Here is a 21808-nt window from a genome sequence, read left to right on the forward strand (position 1 = left end):
TCTCCAGAGCCTCCAGAGGGATAGAGTCCCCTTAGAGGAGTTCCAGCGAGACCTCCTTAGAGATTGTCCTCCAAAAGCTTCCCTTCTCCAGAGCCTCTCTCAAGAGATTCTTCCCAAGCGATCCTCATCGGAGATCCTCCAAAAGGATTTCTCCAAAAGGATCTCTATCTCCTCCAGAGATTCTGCTTTTTCTTATATAGGGGTTTTTCTCCCATGTCACCTCCCCTAAGTCCCTACATCTACCAATCACTGTAGATGCTTTCCAAAGGACTGCCCATCTGAATTCCTGATAAGTCGACAAATCTCCTCAGTAAGTCTGAACCAGTGAAAACACAGCTGAGTCAACTAATCTCATTAAGAAAAAACTTGCCCGACCCTTTTAGGTACCTAGCATCTCATTGTATCAATTCTAAAAACAGGCCTGGCTCAAAGAACTCCTTGCCCCACCATAAGCATGGATCCAAGTACTTTCTTTGTTTAGCAAGGAGTTTTCTGCCCTAAAGCATTCTTAAGTACGGGAGGAATAGAGGTCCTCCCATTTCTGATCCTGGCGAGTTCTCACATCAAAATGGGGGATGTAATTCCCCAATGGGAAAATTTTTAACATTCACAAGTCTGAGAGATTTCAAGATTTACACCTGATCTTCTTGAACAAGAAGGTTTAATAGAAATTAAAAGAATCCCCAGATCACCTCCTGCAACAAAAAGAGCTGCTAAAAGTATTTTGGTATAGGAAGGTATTTTTCTCATATCTCTGACCTTTTAAGGATACAGACTGAGTAGTGGTATTACTGGGTCAAAGGGTATACATAGTTTTATGGCTCTTTAAGGCTCTTTAGATATTGCTCTCCAGAATGCTTGTATCAGTTCACAGTTCCACCATCAGTGTAGTAGTGTAACAACTTTCATACATCCCCTCCAACATTTATCATTTTTCTTTTTGGTCATGGATACCAGTGTGACAGGTGTTAAGTGATATCTCAGCATTGTTTTAATTTACTTTTCTTTAGTCAATTGTGATTTCGAGCATTTTTTTCATATTACTATAGATAGTTTTCATCTCTTCTTCTGAGAACCACCTGTTTGTATCCTTTGACCATTTTTCATTTGGGAATTGATTTGTTTTCTTCTAAATTTGACTCCGTTCCCTATGTATTTGAGAAAGGAGGTTTTTGTCTGAGACACTTGCTAATTTTTTTTCCCCAAATTGTTGTTTCCCTTCTGATCTTGGTTGCATAGGTTTTGCTTATACAAAAATCTTTTAATTTAACATAATCAAAATTATCCATTTCATTTTTTGTAAGGTCCCTAATCAAACAACAGTTTGATTATAAATTCTTCCCTTATCCACAAGTCTTACAGGTAAACTTTTCCATGATTCCTTAATTTCTTTAGGGTTTCACCCTTTATTTTTAGATCAAGTATCTATTTTTGCTTTATCTTGGTATATTATGTAAGATGTTGGTCTCTGCCTAGTTTTTGCCATAGTGTTTTCCAATTTTTCAGCAGGTTTTGCCAAATAATAAGTTCTTTTCCCTAAAACTTGGATCTTTGGTTTTTCAAACACTAAATTTCTGTGGACATTAACTGCTATGTGTTCATAACCTAATCTATTACACATTGATCCCCTATTCTATTTTGTAGCCAGTACAAGATTGTTTTGATAGAATATGTGTGTGTGGGGGGGTGTATAGTATAATTTGAGATCTGGTATGGCTAGGCATCCTTGCTTCATTTTTTTTCATTAATTTCTTTGATATCCTTTGCCTTTTGTTCTTCCAAATAAACTTTGTTGTTATTTTTTCTAGTTCTATGAAATAATTTTGGTAGTTTAATAGTCATGGCACTGAACAAATAAATTAATTTGGAAAGAATTATAATTTTTGTTATATTAGCTTAGCCTATCCATAAGCAATTAATTTTTTTTCATTTATTTAAGTCTGACTTTAGCTGTGTGTTTTGTCATTGTTTTCATATAGTTGTTGGGTTTGTTTTGAAAAGTATACCTCCAGGGCCATCTGTATTGCTACCATATGTATATATATGTATGTATATATATGTATGTATATATATATATGTATATATATATAACTAGCTCCCTCTTCCCTCACTCTGATCTCATTTTTAAGTTTTGTATTTGTAATCAAATTAATGCTGACATTGTCCTGATAAAGGAGATATGAATCTCATACAAGCTTCACCAATCATTCAAATAATTCGTATAACTTTCCAGCCAAAATAACTCTACATGCCACTTACTCATATGTGTTGTCTCAGAATGTGAGCTTCATGTGGGCAGACAGTGGTTTCACTTTCATATTTGTATCCCCAGTGATTTATATTAATGGGTAAAATGGATCTTCATTCATTTATTTATTCATTATTTCAACTATTTATATATTCATATCACCACCTGGTTAGACCAAAGTTCAAAATCATTATGAGATTAGAAGAAAGGATCATAGATAAGAAGATACAACAACAGTTATAAGAACTTAGATCCAATCTATTTAAAGGATCTGTTTAGTTTATTTCTATAATCTATTTAATTAATCTAATTAATAATCAATCTATTTAAAGCAAAAGGAATTGACCTTGTCACCATTTATTGGAGAAGTATAACCAATTAAAGAAAATGAGAAAACTGAGTTCCCAAAGCCATCCAACACTTGATAGAAAACCATGAAATGCTGTAACATTACTTTTTAAGGACAATAACTCATTCACAAAAAGATGAATATTGTCCTGCTTCCCCCAACAAAAATAAATTAAAAAGCAATACAGAAACAAGAAACAAATAGCAGATAAAGTTAAAAAAGACTCACAATTAAAAGATAAGTAACCAAAGAAGGAATTTGTTTTAATCTCAGTAATTCCTAATGATCATTTACTAAAGTGAAAAGATTTTTTGACCTTATCAAGTTATCAGCACACACTTTACTTAATTCTTAAAGAATTACAGTAAGTATATACTTGACATAAATATATGCATATCAAAATACAATAGGTATGAATTACTTTCTTGGTATATTGTGTAACTATTTAAAATTTTTCATTGTAAAAATAAAATAAATATTTTTCATTTTAAAAATAATAACAGAAGACTCCACTTTGGTCTTCAGATAAGAGAGACCCAGTCCTTTACTAGACTCATACTTGTGGCCCTTCCAACTTCTTAGGATCTGCCATAATTTGTGCTGTGCTACCATAAGCTCTACTAACTTAGCTCTCTGCCAGTCCTGAGCTCCGGGTAACTGTCAGTCAATGATGAGTATTACAAAATGAATGTTTCCTTTTTCTGTGTAGTGGAACTCTCTTTCTCAATTAGACTGTGAACTCCTGAAGAATAAGGACTAACTTCTTTTTCTATTGATATCCTCAAAGCTTAGCACAAAAGTAACTCCTTAATAAATGCTTTTCATTGATGTATTCATTATTAGTTTTGTAGACCAGTGGTTAGCCTTGGGTATGGACCTGATTGTTAACTTTTTTTTCAAGGGGGCTATAATGGGAAATGAGCTTTTATTAGGTAGCAATTATAAAGTAAAATTATTCCAAAAATTCCTGAAAAGAACATGCAAAATAATATAATACAGTCCATTGTAAAGGAAAAGAAATCTGCAATGGACAATCCCTATGACTTGAAGGAGACCAAAGACAAAGAGGATCATTTTCAGATGACTCAATGTTTTCTTCATCTTCCTTCCTCAGGCAACTGTTGTAACTGTAAATCACCTAATTGTTGTCAAACATCCTTTGTAAAGGGTGTTCCTCATCAGGAGTTCCCAACACTAATGGAATCACAGGTTCAGACATAATCTAAGAACATGGAGAACTTTTGCCTTCTCATCTTGTGCTAAGCCTCAAAACTTAGACATTTTATTTCAATAATGTAATAAGTTCTCATACATTAATTTCCAACTTTAAATCATAAGCATGAGTAAGAACAGCAAAAGTAAAGATGCTAACTTAGATAACAAAAATAATGGGGCCCTCTCACACTCTTTTCTCTCACATACAAATTCCCATTAAAACATAAAGCTTTTTATCCTCATCTCTTCAGAAAGAAAAGGGATAAGGTCAAGAAATACCCAAGAAAGCAAAGGCAGTGTTCAGAGAAGAAAAATAGTTTTAAAATGAAGCTGAACCAAAAAAGACAAATTTCCAAGGTCAGATAATATATGTCAACAAATGCTAGAGGAAGTGAACAAGGAAGTTGGTGAACCTTCCCCTGGCATTTTGAAAAGTTTAGCAGATCCAGGAGAGATTGAAGAGAGGGAAACATAACTCTATTATTTCTTAAAAGGGCGAGGACTCCAAGCCACTAAGTCTTATAATAGTTGTGGGGCAAATCTGGGGAACTCTCTGAAAGTGAACACTTAGCAAAGCAGGGTCTGATTAAGGGAACCAAGCAGGAGAGGTCAACACTGAGATAACCTAAAGAAGGCCTTTGAAGCTATTATTGCCAGGGAGAATAAAAGAATTGCTTATGTGTTTCCAAATAGCACTTGACCTAGTCCCACTTTAGAGACTATAAGACAAGAGAAAGATTCAGAGACAAGGGAAAATAGAGATAAGAGGGTAAACTTTTTTTTATAAGAAAGGAAATCATAGTGAAAGCATTTCATTTGGGAAAGAACTTGATGATAAAGGAATTGAGGTGACTTTTAAGACCACATAATGAAGTCAAGAAGCTCAAGTCATATGTAAGAAAGATTTTCTAATGAGCTAACCTTAAGTGCACAAAAAAGAATGGATCACTTTTATTCTATATTTAACAAATAATGATATTATACAATATAACTAATATATTGTATGATAATATATAATAAAACAATATGCAAATAATAAATAAAAATAGATCTCTCTTTAAATAGAATATAAAATAAATTGTGAGCACATGGATATCTATTATGTATTACTGGCTTTAATTTAAAATATATAATGAACTCTACATATTACTTTTAAAACTCTCCTACTTATCTGTGTTTCATTATAAATTTCCTTCTATTCTCTTATACGTTGTTTCCCTCTTTTTATTTTTAACTCATAATATTTGTTTATTTTTTTCTATCACTTAGACTAGAAGTACAGTGACCCCTCAAGGTCCTGATTTCATTACAAATGAGCACAGAAGTTTTTGCCCACTCAAGAACTCCCTTCCTTAGGCAGCCTGGTAGCCCCTATCCTGGTGACAAGCCTTACTGCTTCTAAGAAAGTCCAGCCTAAAGCATTCCACCACCCTCAGCTTCCCAGTGGCTAGAAAAAGAAATATGCTGCCACACTTGATTTTCATGCATTTTTAAGATGCTCTAATGAACTTATTTTGTTTATTTTCTTCTTTTGATTTTGGCAAAATTATTGCTATTTCCTCTTCCCTCCCCAATAAAAAGAAAGGCCTCCTTTCTAATAAATAGAAGCAAGCAACAGAAATCTACACATTTTATATGCACAAACTATGCATCTCATTCTGTACCTTGAATCCATCATTCTTCAGTTAAGTGGTAGGTAGTATATTTCATCATCAGTTCTTTGGAGTCATATTTGTTCTCCACACTGATGGAGATGTTTCCAAGTTATTCCATTTATAATGTTGTCAATAATGTATAAACTATTCTTGTTCTGCTCAATTTAGTCTAAATTAATTTCTAAGTCTTCTCAAGTTTATCCAAAATCATTTCTCAAGTCATTTTTATGGTACAATAATCGTTCATTATATTTGTATTTCCTAATTCATGGAAACTATTTTTGTCTTCAGTTCCTTGCCATAACAATAACAATAAAAATGCTTGTTTTAAATATTTTTGTTCAAATGGGAATTTTAACTCTTTCTTTGATATCTTTGAAATCTTTGGTATAAAGTACAAATAATCACATCACTGTGTCAAAAGATATACACATTTACAGTGACTTTTTAGTATGATGCTTTTTAGCATCAATTCACAGTTCCAGGAAGAGTGCACCACAGTGCCTGCCTTACCACAGCTGCTCCTAAGTAATTTTCCATTTTTGTCATTTTTGCCAATCTAACAGATGTGAGATAGAACTTCAGAACAGCTTTTCTCTGTGTTTATTGAATTGATATTTGTTTGAAGTATTTTCTCCATAGACTTATTGATCTTTTGAATTTCATGCATTGATAACTTCCCATTTGCATTTTTGAAGATTTACCCTTTTGTGAATAACTGAATAATATTATTGAGGGTGAAAAACAAATATAATCAAATTTGAAGACTTTAAAATTGGATCTTGTTTTTCAAGCTCTGTTTAAAAGAATGTCTTTATGAGTCTCGTAGACAAGGATTTGTTAAGATCTTTCTCTAAATCCAATTCCTATAGTCACAGTGAGGCAGAAATACTTCCTTCTTTTCTTGGTTACACCAACTTCTACAATTTTCACTATATTTCAAACTTTTAAAATCTCTCTTTTTACCAACTCTTAATATGATAGCTGTAGCCCCATGATAACTATAAAATCATATTTAATGATGGAAAGGACTTGAGACATAAACTAGATCAGTTTCATTATATAAATGGTGAAACAGTTTGAAACAGAAGAAATGACTTATTCATTCAATGTCTATAGATACTATTCAATTTAATAACTCTGTTAAGGTTAGCACCTTGACCAGTAGTAATATCATTTCTTCTAAAAGTCAAAGAAATAGTCAGGAGAGCATGTTTGCTAGCTATCCTTACTTGAAAAACATCATGATCAACAATACAACATTGAAGACAATGGATCAAGTTGAACTCTATCATGTTCTGGTTCTGCAAGAGGACAAAATAATTCAGAATGAGTCCTGAATATTGATATTGTTAAAGTGTTTACTTTGGTGCAAATGGTGCCAACCACCAAAATAGGCAAATCTAAAACATGAATGCAATGGATTGAAGATATGCTAATGCCAGTACTGGATCATAACAAAATGGAAAATAGATGTTATATGATATAATCAAGGACTTAATATTCCTTTTTGTCAATAGTGCTCTCAAACCCAACTCATTCAAAATCCTGAAAAGCAATGTAGGGAAAAAGTAAGAGGTAATTTGATCATTAATAAATGCTGAAATCAAGGAATAAATAAAATTGGAAGACAAAAAATTTGAAGATCAAAGATCTAAAAAAAATCTTCACTTAACTAAAAAAACTAAGGAATTCTACCAAATAAATAAATGGATGTCAAAAATAATACTGATATCTCAGATGATTTAAAAGAGGCTACTAGAAATTTGCTGAGCCCATCTTGAGTTTGATGGCATGGATTTAATAAGCAGATAGAATACACCAAAAAGAGTAATTTAAAACAGTTATTTTCTATAAGCATCTTGAAAAACAATATTGTCCCACAATATTTGACCAAAAGTATAAACATTTAAGGTTTGCATGACCCAGTATATGTGCTGGCCCTTGACACATAAGAACCATAGGAAGAAAAGTGGGGCTATTAAAGAAAATTAAATAAAGGCAAATTCCACTAAAGCAGGAGAAACTTAAGGTTATTGAAAACCTATAGAGATAAATTGATGAATGAAAATTTTGAACCATTAAATGTTTATTATAATTATTATTATATTTATAATAATGTATTATTATTTGAGTTATCCAAAAATATTAATATAGTTTTAAGTTGTTAAAGATTAATTAAATAATTAATTGCACGGGCAGAATTTAAAATTGCATTAAGATTTTGGGAATACCCTGTAAGGCCATGAAGTCACTCTATTATGTCTGGGTGATAGACCCAAGGTGTTCCTTAAATTCTATGCAAAGTTAATTAACTAAAAATACATGTATTTTTAAATTATAATTACATAATTAAAATTACTATCACCACTGGCAATGAAATCACAGACCCAAACAAAAAAAAAATTTGCAACATACATTTGTATACATCATCTGTAAGATAGATCCTACAGTCATTTTTATCTCCAGTTTGTAGAAGAAGAATTGAAGCTGAAGGAGGTTATGATTTGCCCAGGTATGCACAACTAGTACATGATTGAAAGCCAGATGTGTATCCAATTCCATCTGACACCCCATTCAGTACTTTAATCATTAGACTCTCATGGCTCATTTTAATACATCATAGTAAAATTGTCATTATTCATATCATTTACAAATGTACATTCTTCACAACAATCTTTTGAATCACGTTGTAAAAATGTTGTTTTCCCCACTTTACTAAGGTTATATGACTTGGCCAAAATCACAGGGATAATTCGAGAGTTAGTGCTCGAACCCAAGTCACCTAACCCAAGTCCAGTATTCTTTCTTTCCAACATACCACATTGGCCTTAATTTGCTAGTCAATTAGTTTAGGCATTGCTTGAAAACTGTTTCATGTTACATGTTATACTTGTCTAACTTTTTAATCACTTCTCATCTAAACCACAAAAAGCCATTTCATTAAGTGCCTAATTACTCAGTTTGCAAACAAATGGACTACGAATGTCATGCTCCGATTCCAGTTGTTGGCATATCTATAGCTCTCTGCCTTTCCAGAAACGTATCTCTCCCTAAGGGAAGGAATTTGGGAAAATCTTCCATTCTGGCATCATTGAGCAGAATCTTAGGATCTTGGCATTGGAACAGGCTAAAAGGGCAGTTAATACAAACTGCATCTGAAAAAGAATTCCTTCTACATCGCACACGACAAATGATCCTTGGTCTTTCTTTAAACACAGTTGTGTATTTATTCAACAAAGAGCATCATAAACCCGAGCAGTAAGTATAAATTATTTCAACCAGGGCAAAAATAATGCCGTTGGGGTTTGGAAGGGAGGTCATCGTAGGTATTAGGAAGGGGTAGAATCAGGGTGGGAGGCAGCTATTCAGAGGAGAGATTCACTGTAGGTGAAACCACTCCAAGAAGGATGCAGACTCTCAAAGAGTCTATCCTGTATCACTGGGGGCACTTGGAGGGCGGATGAGCTTTGGAAAGGGAATATCATCATGAGCAATGCTGGGAGGGTTATTCTGGGACTAGGCAAGGGAATGTGATCATTCGGGCCACTGAAAAATGTTTATCAAAAAATTTTTGTTTAGGAAAAAATGTGTCTAGAAATATCAGGCTCTGGACAGCCACAGGTAAGAAGCCCGCCTTTCTTGGTATCAACAGCACTGGACAAAGCTCAGATCATCCTCGCTCTACTTTTAGTTCTGTCATGATTTCTGGCATTTCTTTCAGACCACAACTTGCTGAAACCCAAAGAAGAGCAGAGATAGAAAAAGTCCTAATAGATGGCAATAGGTAAGTCAATCAATTTATTGTTCAATCACTTCAGTCATATCCAACTCTTCAGGATCTCATTTGGGGTTTTCATGGCAAAGACACCAGAGTGACTTATTATTTCCTTCTCCAGCTCAAGACAGGGTTAGACTTTCCCAAGATCATATAGCTAATGAGTGTCTGAGGTTAGACTTGAACACAGGACTTCCTGACCCCAAGCCTGGTACTTTATCCACTGTGCCACTGAAATGCCTTGTAAGTCAATCTGCATTTATAATACAATCTGAGTTCCCTAGATTCCAGTCATGAACTAATATATACTTATGTATTTGCATATAAATTTTATTTATATTTAATTAATTAATAATATACATTATTTAGATACTTTATTTTGATCTATTTATATATAAATTTATGGTAATAATATAATATATAATAATATATATATTAAGACATTAGTGGAACATATATGTAGAGATAGAGAAAGAGATAGAGATAAAGAGATAGAGATAGAGACAGAGATAGAGATGATATAGAGATAGAGATAGAAATAGAGACAGAGATAGAGATAAAAAGATACAGATAGAGATGGAGATAGAGATAGAGATAGAGACAGAGATAGAGATGATATAGAGATAGAGATAGAGACAGAGATAGAGATAAAGAGATAGAGATAAAGAGATAGAGATAGAGACAGAGATAGAGATAAAGAGATAGAGATAGAGATAGAGATAAAGAGATAGAGATAGAGAGAGATAGAGATGATATAGAGATAGAGACAGAGATAGAGATAGAGATAGAGATAGAGATAAAGAGATAGAGATAGAGATGACATAGAGATAGAGACAGAGATAGAGATAAAGAGAAAGAGATAGAGATAGAGATAGAAATAGAAACAGAGATAGAGATAAAGATAGAGATAGAGATATAAATTCTTACTTTCCATTTTATAATCAATACTGTTTATTAGTTCCAAGGCAGAAGAGTGGTAGTGGCTGGGCAATGGGGGTTAAGTGACTTGTCCAGAGTCACACAGCTAGGAAGTGTCTGAGACTACATTGGAACCCAGGTCTTCCCATCTCTAGGTCTGGTTCTCAATCCACTGAGCCACCCAGCTACCCCCATAGTCTATTATATGAATAGATTATTTTATGTAGTAAATGAATAACATGTAGTCTTATTGATGCTATACCCTACGTACCTATTATATTGAACACACTGTAAAAATCACCATTCAATGTGTTGTGGTCTAAAGTACAGTTTTGAGAGCATTTGGTTGAAATTATATTACCAAAGATTAAAAGAAGCATTAGTCAGTATTGCTTATAACAGAAATGGGTTGAGGAGGGGTCTACAAGCAAGTCTACTGCCTTCTATGATTTATAGAAAGAGTATTAGACTTGAGCTTGAACTCAGAACACATGGGTTCGAGTCCAGGATCTCCATTAATAGGCTATTCAGCACACATTAAAGCCGCGCTCTCCTCACCTCTGTACTTTATAATACTTACTTTCTTTCAAAATTAAATTTGATCTCCACTTTCCAGTTGTCCCTGATGTTCCTTGATATTTGTGCTCCCTCCCTTTTTAAATGATCATATACATACTTCTCTCTATATATATTGTACTCTTGCCCACTCCTAATAGAATGCAATATCCTTTACTTAAAAACAACTTTGTTTAAACAAGTATTAGAAAGCCTTTGCTTAATCCTTTATGAATATTATCTTAACTGATCATCAACAGTAGCCTCAAATGAAATAGGTACTACTCTTACCTCTATTTTACAGATGAGGAAACTGAGGTAGAAGTTAAGTGAATTATCCAAGGTCACACAGCTAGTAAATATACTCATTGATCATAATTATTTGATATAAAGCAAATAGAGTTCACATGCAAACCTTGGTCATTTTCTCCCATAAATATGCATAATGTCCATGAGGCAGAGGAAGCATTCAGTTAACAGCAGCCTAACAACAAGGCATGTGAATAGAGAAATCCTTCTCTTCAAAATAGAAACAAGCTCATGTAATTCACAATCTCACTTAAAATGCTACCAAAAAAGTATTACTATTACACTATTATAGTGAAAAGCATTCTCTTTAATAAGAAAACAGCAAAGCTCATCAAATTAGCTCTTTGGGCAATGGAAACAAGCCCAAAAAGCTCTTCACTCAACAGGATTGTGTAGAACAGTCTGTGGTTCTATGAAAACATTGTGTGGCTGGGGCTGGGGAGGGTGATTTTGAGTCCATTTCCATTCATGCTCCATGGAGTGGGGTTTCAATCCCAGCCCCCATTGTACTACAGAATACCTATTAACAGCCAGACCTTATTCTAGGCATGCTATTTATATATCACTTTAACATTTGCAAAGCATTTATCATCCATTATTCAATGATCACAGAAAATCTGAGGTAAATAAGGCAGAAATCATTATCCCCAAAGTAAACTTCAATAAGCCAGTAGATGTATGACCTTATCAAAGTAGGTATTCCTACTAATGATGCATATTACAGATCAACCCTGCTCGCCCATTTTGTGTGATTCTAATCTGTTTTCTCATTAATTCACCACAGATCCCCCCCCCCCAAAGTCTAAGGGTCTTCTGCTATTTAATAAATGAGGAAATTGGGTCTCAGAGAGAAAAAAATTCTCAAGAGTTAGATGGAGCATCAGATAATATAGTGTCCAAATAACATCTAAAATGGAATCTTCTCTGCAATATCTGTAATAGTTTCTTCTTGAAGACTTTGAATTGGGATCACTCATTATCTACAAGAACTCTAATTCTTAAAAAGTCCTTCCTTTTATGGAGCCCAAATCTGCTTCTTTTAAAGGTCTACCCATTCTGCCTCATTCTTCCAATGGGGACAAAGCAGAATGATTCATTTCCTACCCAATATCCCTTTAAATACATGAGGATTACTATTGCAGAATGACAGCACTTATGATTGGAAAGGTCCTCAGAGGCCATTAAGTCCCACTCATACATGCCCTCTAAAGAATATCTAGCACAGCACATTCATTGGTAGTCTTCCCACCTGTGCTTGAGGAACTTCAATGAAGGGAAATCCACTACCAAAGTAACCCAAAGCTTTCATTATTAGTACGTTTCCTCCCCTGCCGCCATTAAATCAAACTTAAATTTTCACCTTTATATTTTCTATCCATTGTTATTGGTTGTACCCTCTGCCACCAAACAAAACAAGTAGACTACACAGACCTCTCTAATTCTCCACTCTTCACTAAATAAAAATTCCCAGTTCATTCAACTGACCTTCATAAGATATAGCTGTTAATCATCTCAGAATCTAAGGAGCCCTCCTCTGGACACATTCTAGTTTAAACATGTCTTTCCAAAAAATTAATAATAGTTAAATATGATGCTCAAAATTCTCTCTGGCCAGGTAGAAATAGTACATTTCCCATTCTGAATAATTATGTCTACATATAATGACTTGCCCAGAGTAGCACAATTATTAAGTGTCTGAGTCAGGAATTGAATCCATATCTCCTCAATTAGTGTTCACCAGGGTTCATTTTTCTTAAGTGTTAGAACTGAGAACTACTCATGCACGGTTTCTTACCTTAAAAAGACAGTTTGTGGAGTGGAATAATTTAATTTGAAGCCAGAAGTTCTGAGCATAAATTGGAGATCTGTCACTCCCTACCCATATGACTGTAGAAAAGCCATTTGACATTGTTTACTTCTCAGATCCCTCTCTGTCTTTCTGTCTCTGTCTCTGTCTGTCTCTGTCTCTCTTTGTCTCTGTCTCTCTCTTTGTCTCTGTCTCTGTTTCTGTCTCTGTTTCTCTCTCTCTCCTCTATCCCCCCCCCCTCTCTCTCTCTCTCTCTCTCTCTCTCTCTCTCTCTCTCTCTCTCTCTCTCTCTCTCTCTCTCTCTCTCTCTCTCTCTCTCTCTCTCTCTCTTTCTCTCTGTCTCCTTTTCTCTCTTGTGAACTAAAAGTGTTATACTTTATTTGAAAAAAAACCATAGAATTTAGAGTCAAAAGTAAGGTCTTAATTTCCAATATTGTTTTCTACTATCTTGCAGGACCTGGGCAAATTGCTCATCTCTAAGATGAGGGAGGAGAATAAAACAAGAAACAGGGAGGAGACCATTTATTGAGTGCTTACTATGTTCTAGGCACTGTGCTAAGCACTTCACAAATATGATCTTTGATCCTCACTGTATTCAGTGCCTTAAGTTCTATTATTATACCCATTTCCCATCTGTGGAAACTGAAGCATATAGATTTTAAGTGACTTGCCCAGGATCACCCAGCAATTAAGATTCCAAGGCTGGATTTGAACTCGGGTCATCTTGACTCCAGGCCTACCTCTCTGCCTCTACATGGTCTTCAAGGCTCCTTCTCCCTCCCTCTTACATGAATGAAACTCTGAATGAGGAAAATAAGAAACAAAATTATTATTCAGCAAAACAGAGATGTTAATTAGGCAGTTAAAAAATGAATGTCACACCTTCAATAAGTCAATTTGTATGTCTCACTAACAACAATTACAGGAGTTAGCTATTATTAATTCCACTGAAAGGAGTGCAAAATGGAGAAGATTTAACTAGTTACTCCAAAGTCACAACCATTCCTCTCTGTAATTCAAAAGAAATGGCCAGTGAGTTCATTCCTTACCTTATACATGAATGTAAATGAATCTATCCTCTCTTATTTGATTTTCAACATTTTTCTGTGGGTTAACAATAATAAGTGAGAAGTGGCAGGCCAGCATGGTGGTCTATGGAAAGATCTCTGGACTCTTAGTCAAAAGGCACAAATTATTTAGCAATGCTCCTAATCTGCATATGACCCTCTTCAAGTCTCTTCCCCATTGAAAACCTCAGATACTTAATTTAGCAAATGAAAGGATTAAAATGTGATTTCTTTTATCTCTTCCAGCTCTAAGATTCAAAAATCTGTATTATGATGAAAATAAAGAAACAATGTGTGGAGAGAAGTCATTGATTATGGTGTTTTGAAAGCTTTGGAGTATACCTCTAATTAAGAAGCAGTTAGATCATCATGTAAACAAATCACTTTGGTTATTTAAGGAAAATTAAAATGTGTGAAATTGTTTAATTCTGTGAAGCAGCATTCAATTATTGGAGTCCACAATAAGGACCTTGAAAGCTATTGTGCTGAGTGGGGAGCAGTTCTTGTATAAAGCTCCATCTTGCACAGATGGCACAATATAAAAGTGTTTGGGTGAGTATTTATTTCAAAATATTTCAGCAGGGAAAATGCAGTGAGAGAGTGCAGCTCATTTTCCAGGATGTCCTAGGGCAGAAACAGAACAGCATCTAAGTTTTCTAACTTCAAATAAAATTTTTGATAAATGACATATTAGAAATAATTATAAAGTCATTTGTTCTTCAGACAAAAAGGTTTCAAAGCACACGCTGGATAACTCACAGTCCTGTTGATATTAGGAATTGTTCTGTTTTCATTCATAATTTCTTTCATATGCTTTGTGGTATTAATTTCTATTTCCATTTCAAATTTAGCAGAAACCAAGTTGGAGCTAGGCCTGGAATTTTAAACTATATACATAGATACTAGTCTGAATCTATTGAATTATTTGCATCTAGAACAGTAGAAAGAGAATATAGAATGTCTTGTTTCAAATCATCATCGACTATTTATATATAATATTCTCACAATTAATTTTTCTTCTATAGGAAAGTTACAATGGGACTCTTTCCAAAATTAGTCACTTGACATTTCTCAATTGCCCAGCAGGCAATCTTAATATAGGAATTATAAAAATACACAAAGCAAGGAAACAATAGGCTCACAGGATTTAGATCGAGAAGGGACAATGTGAACATTTTGTCCATCTTAATCAGGACCTTAAGTCTAGAGAAATTAAAAAATTTTCCCAAAGCCATACAATTATTTTGGAGCAAAGCTGGAATTCGAATCTTGATACTCTGATTCCAAAGGAAGTACTCTTCTCTCTATGCCCTGTAGCTTCCATAGTAAGGGGCCATAGTGAGGGTCTCCCTTTACCTCTAGAGGCCTAAAATTTATCATGTAAAAAGAAAAGGGATAAAGCAGATAATTTATGTTCTCTTATAGTTCTGAAACATTTCTACAGTTCAGTCTCCTCAATTTCTACGTGAGGAAACGGAGGCCAAGAGATGGTAAATTATCCAAGGCCACACAAAGTATAAGCTGCACATCTTGGACTCAGCCATTCTTACTCCAAGTCACCTTCACTTACTGCTCTACCATGATGTCTCTCACTTGAATATTTCTTAACCTGCACTGAGCTCTGGATAAAACCTCATCCAGTTATTGGTTGATCACACACATCTCGTCTAGATACTTGGCCCAGCATTTGAAATGCATTTGAATTTGCCTGGTCTGCTCTTTGAGGGAAGAGGAAGGGAGAAGGGGAGGAAAAAGAGAGGGAGAGATAAGGGGGTAGAAGGGGAGAGGTGGGGGCAGGAGGGGAGGATAGGAGAAAGAGGGAAAATATGATACATGGAAGAGAGAGGGAGAGACAGACAAACAGACACAGAGAAAGAGAGAGAGAAAGATTGAGAGACAGAGAGAGAAAGAGGGAGAGATTGAGAGAAAGAGGAGAGGGGGGTGGGAGGGAGAGAATGAGAGAGAGACAGAGAGAGAGAGATTGAGAGAAAGAGGAGAGGGGGTGGGAGGGAGAGAGTGAGAGAGAGACAGAGAGAGAGAGATTGAGAGAAAGAGGAGAGGGGGTGGGAGGGAGAGAGTGAGAGACAGAGGGAGAGATTGAGAGAAAGAGGAGTAGGGGAGGGAGAGAGTGAGAGAGAGACAGAGGGAGACAGGGAGAGATTGAGAGAAAGAGGAGTGTGGGGAGGGAGAGAGGGAGAGAGAGACAGAGAGAGACAGAGGGAGAGATTGAGAGAAAGAGGAGTGGGGGGAGGGAGAGAGGGAGAGAGAGACAGAGAGAGACAGGGAGAGATTGAGAGAAAGAGATGTGGGGGAGGGAGAGAGAGACAGAGAGAGAAAGAGAGAGATGATGGATAGATAGATAGATAGACAGACAGACATGTTAGAGGCAGGCATGGAGACAGCTATATAGAGATACACAGATGGTTACATAGGTATATAGATACAGATAATTGGACAAGAGGATTTAAATCAGAGTCAATAAAGATTTTAAAGATTATCTAATCCAGCTCCTTCATTTTACATGAGGAAAATAAAAAGATGGATCATAGGATCATAAGTCTGGAACTTGAAGGGACTTCATATGGCACAGGTACAATGCTGACATTTTACAGTTGAGGAAACTAAGGCATAGGGCATTGAAGAGTCTTGCTTAAGAATACAATAGGTAAGTGGAAGAGCTGGGATTCAACATTTTTTGGTGTTTTAAAAATCATAAGTGAAAAAAGGCAGGCCAGCATGTTGGTCTGTGGAAGGATCTCTGGACTGTTAGTCCAAAGGCATAAATTATTTAGCAATGCTCCTAATAGGTATATGACCTTAGTGAAGTTGCTTCCCCTTTCAAAACCTCAGACACTTAATTTAGTAAACGAAAGGATTGGAATGTGATTTCCTAAATCTCTTCCAACTCTTAAGATTCATACTCCAAATCTAATTACATGTATAGCTGACTGGAATTATATGTACTTTAAAAAAATGTTTACCTTCTATCTTAGAATCATACATAGTTTTAATTCCAAGGCAGAAGAGTGGTCAAGCTAGGCCATGGGGGTTAAGTGACTTGCTCAGGGTCATACAGCTGTCTGATGCTAAATTTGAACTCTCTAGGCCTGGCTTTCAATCAGTTGAGCCATCTAGCAACCCCCATCTTGTATGTATTTTAATAGCACCTTGCTGCCCTGAAAATCTACTAAGTGACAAAATGAAGATAATTTGAAGAACATTGTTAGAATTTTGTGTAATGTGCAGGTATGTGGCATTTCAGACCTGTATTCCTAGACTTGCCCAGATTTCTCTGATTAAACTTGTATGAGACTCGGGATAAGTAATCTATTATCCCTTTCATACATGAGCACTTCTGTTCCTAAGGAGGGCAAATATCTTTGTCAAGCCTACATTATCTTTAGCAAGCAATGTTCTTTTTTGTAAGGTTTTACAAATCAGTCTTTTTCTAATCATTGTTGCCTTTGCTAGCTATCTTTTCCCATTTATCAAGAAAATCAGATGCCTGCTGACTAAGGCACTTTACAGAGGTTTTTGTACCCCTTTCCTGGTAATTAATTTACCTCAAGTAACTTCTGAATAAAATTATTATAGACAGTGTTGATGCAATTTCTATTGTGCCTTCCCAGTTTTGATTTTCAATTATTGCATAACTTTTCATTGAATGCCATATTTCTTTCCTATTTTATTTAAATAAAGTGATTTAATCTCTGCTCAATCAAAAGTCTATCTTCTAATGACACACATAACTACCCAAACAGGTACACATTTTCATTCTTTATTTTTTTTCTCATAAATCTTCCATAAGGGATCTACTTAGCCTACGCTGGCTTTAACAATAACAAATGATAACTATTACTAATATTTGTTATTATTAATGGTACTTATAAAGGTATTTAAGGTTTACAAACTACTTTGCATGTATTTGATTCTCAGAACAACCCTAAGAGGAAAATCATATCATTATCCTGAACTGCGGAATACAAAGGTTAAATAATTTGCTGGGATCACATAACAAATAAGCATCTGGGACAAGATTCAGACTCAAGTCATTCTGATTCCCAATAAGGGCTCTATCCAATGGGCCACCTACCTGCCTTCAGGCTTTCTTCTAGGAGACATTCTGATATTATCTGATATCTTTGGGACACATGGCTTGGCCATTGATATCAAGTCAACTTATGGGTTCTGTATCTTATTTCTTCTTTATTCTTGAAGGACACACATGGTCATATCCTGCACCATGTCCCACCCCAATATCCTCAGTATTGTAGTTGGAAAAATTCACAATGATTATCCAGTCTAACCCATGCTTGAATAAGAATCCCCAGAGCAACATGACCAACAAATGGTCATCCAACCTTCTCTGGGAGACTTCCACAGAGGTGGAATGTACTCCCTCCAAAGGTCTTTATTACGATCCAGGTGGATGAGGATGTCAACTGAGTTTCTCACAGTCTATAATGCCTCAGGGATGCATCTACCAAGAAGTCATATTTTTGTACTAAAGCTCAAATTTATGCATTTATTGTATGTGGGGTGCAATGGTTGGAGTGCTACGTCTAGAGTCAGAAAGAATTCAAAAAAAGAGTTCCATTTGGTCTCGAACACTTACTAGCTATGAGACGTTGGGCAAGTTACAGTTTCTGTTGGAATGATTTTATATCTCGAAAATTAAGACAATATTAATATCTACCCAGATATTAATATCCCAGAGTTGTTATGAGGATCCAATGAGATAATAATTATAAAGTACACAGCATAGTGATTGGCACATAGCATGATGTGAATATTAGATAATACCATTAGCTATTATGTGAGGATATTCATTTAAAACCATTGGAAAAAAAACAATTTATGTAGTAAATGCCTCATTATGACACTTGAAGAAGAATTAATAATTCTAAATAAGTCAGCTTGATATTCAATTTATTATAAAAATCTTGAAGAAGAGGAAAGAATGGCTATCCCAGAGAAATAGAGGTTAGAGTTATGATCAAAGGAATACAGGATCTAGAAACAAATGGGATCAGAGGATTCATATAGTAAAACTTCCTCATTTTAAAAAAATAAGGAATCAGAAGCACAAAGAGGAAAATAACTTGGTCAAAATCATTTATTCATCTTGGTCTCAGAAGAGAAAAATAGAAGTAATTTATAAAAGTTATAGAAAGGCATATTTTTACTTACCTGGAAGGGGAGGATCTCTCTATTTATCAGAATTGATCAAAAATGATCAGTTAGGTGGTGCAGTGGATGAAGCACCAGGCCTGAAGTCAGGGAAGACCTGAGATCAAATCCAGCCTCAGATACTTACTGCTTGTAAACCCTATTTGCCTGAGTTTCCATATCAACAATCCATATCAACAATTTCCATATCAACAACATATCAACAAAAGGAGCTGGAAAAGGAATGCCAAAGCTCTCTAGTATCTTTATTAAGGAAAAATTAAATAGAGGCATGAAGAATCTGAGATTACTGAAACAGATGAATAACAACAACAACCAAAAATTTAATGGGCTTCCTCAATTTGAAATCTTTAGATAAAGACTTTGAGATTTATCAGCAATGCTAAAGAGAGGATTCCTTTTTGGTGTAGAATGAACTAAATAATCTCTGTGTTCCATAGTATTCCTAAGGCTCTTTGATATTAAATTGCAATGTGATTTAAGATTAAGTTAGTTAAATAAATAAAAGATAATGTTGGTTAGTCAAAAAGGTGAAGATTTTAAGAAACCTGTTGGTGGGAATAGTTAGTGTTAGAGGAGAAGGGAGAAGACTGGAACCCTAACACACTGTTGACAAAGCTATGACTTATTGCAATCATTCTGGAAAATAATTTGGAATTACTATATTTAAATAAAATGACTGCAATTCATTTATCCAGAGATTCTACTGCTAAGTATATGTGTATATGCATATATATGAAGAAGATTAAAGACAAATAGAAATAGAAAAACAAATTGTAATAAACTAATGTAACAGAATATTACTGGGCTGTAAGAAATTGTGAGCATAATAAATGCAGAAAGGCATGGAAATACTTACACGGTGTGATGCAAAGTGAAATCAGTAGAGCCTGGAAAACAAGATTGCATAATACAATAACAAATGTGAAGACTTGCAATCACAAAATAATCAAAACTGTTTTTTACAAAATTACAAAGCTTCGTTCTGAAGAAGAATTATTAGAAGGTAATGGAGGATCCACCGGAGTGGAATATATAACATCAATTTGTTTTGAGGATGATATTTGATTTTGTTGACATCATCTGTAAATGATCTGAGATGTTGGTCTATTCCATACATACATCCTCTACCATAACATTTTCCAGTTTCCCCAAAAGTTTGTGTGAAATAGTGAGCTCTTTCTCAAAAGATTGGATCTTTTTTATTGACCAAATGCTAATTTACAATGGCGATTTATTACTAGGTTTTGTATCCCTGATCTATTCCACTGGTCCACCACTCTATTTCTTACCCAGTACTAGATTGTTTTAATGATTAGTGCTTTGTAATACAGTTTGAGATCTGGTACTGCTAGGCCACCTTTCTTCAAATTTATTTACGTTGATTCCCTTAATATACTTGAACTTCTGTTCTTCTGGACAAAATTTGTTTCTTATTTTTTCTAGCTCTATAAAATCTTTTGGGGGAGTGTGATTGGTCTGGCACTGAATAAGTAAATTAGTTTAGGTAAAATTTTCATTTTTATTATATTTGTTCAGCCTACTCATGAGCAATTAATATTTTTCCAACTGTTTATATCTGACTTTTTTTGTGTGAAAAATGTTTTATAATTACATTCATACAGTTCCTGGGTTTATCTTGGCAGTTAGACTCCAAAGAATTTTATATACCATTAATTTCAATGGAATTTCTCTTTCTGTCTCTTGCATCTGGATTTTTTGGTAATATATATAGAAATCCTCATGATTTGCATGGTTTTATTTTATATCATGCAATTTTACTAAAACTATTAATAATTTCAACTTATCTTTGAGTTGATTCTCTAAGAATAACACTATATCATCTGTGAAGAGTGATGATTTTGTTTCAATTTCTGTGTCTTCTCTTATTGTTATACCTAGAATTTCTAGAATAATATTGAATAATAATGGTGATAATGGACATAGTTGTTTTGCCCCTGAACTTACTGAGAAGACTTTTAGTTTGTCTTCATTATGGAAAATGTGGATAATGTTTACTGATGAGTTTAGACAGACACTACTTATCATTTTAATGAAATACCATTTATTCCTTTCCTCTCTAGTGTTTTTAATAGTAATGGCCGCATTTGTCAAAAGTCTTTTCTGATCCTATTGAGATGATCATATGGTTTCTGATGGTTTTACTACTGATATGGTCATTTATATTGATATTTTTCCTAATATTGAATCATCCCTGCATTCCTGGTATTAAATTTATTTGGCCATAGTAAATTATTCTTGTGATATATTGCTATAAGCTGTTGTTAGCATTTTGCTTAATTTTTTGCATTAATGTTCATTAGAGAAATTGGTCTATAGTTTTCTTTCTCTGTTTTTGGATCTTCCTTGTTTACATATCAGCACTATATTAGTTGAAGAAAAAGAATTTAGTAGGACTCCTCCTTTACTTGTTCTTTCCAAAGATAAATTGTTCTTTAAAAATATTTGGTAGAATTCACTTGTGAATCAATTTGACCCTGGGAATTTTTTTTCTTGGGGAGTTCATTGATGACTTGTTCAATTTCTTTTTCCTTTAATTGGATTATTTAACTATTCAATTTCCTTTTCTATCAACCTGGATTGTTTATATTTTTTGTAAAGATTCATCCATTTAATGGGTAAAATAACTCCTTATAATTGCTTTAATTTCATTGATGATGAATCCATTTTTTGCTGGTCAATTTCATTTTTGATAC

The sequence above is a fragment of the Monodelphis domestica genome, chromosome 1 (genome assembly GCF_027887165.1).
Source record: "Monodelphis domestica isolate mMonDom1 chromosome 1, mMonDom1.pri, whole genome shotgun sequence".
NCBI classification, from domain to species: Eukaryota; Metazoa; Chordata; class Mammalia; order Didelphimorphia; family Didelphidae; genus Monodelphis; species Monodelphis domestica.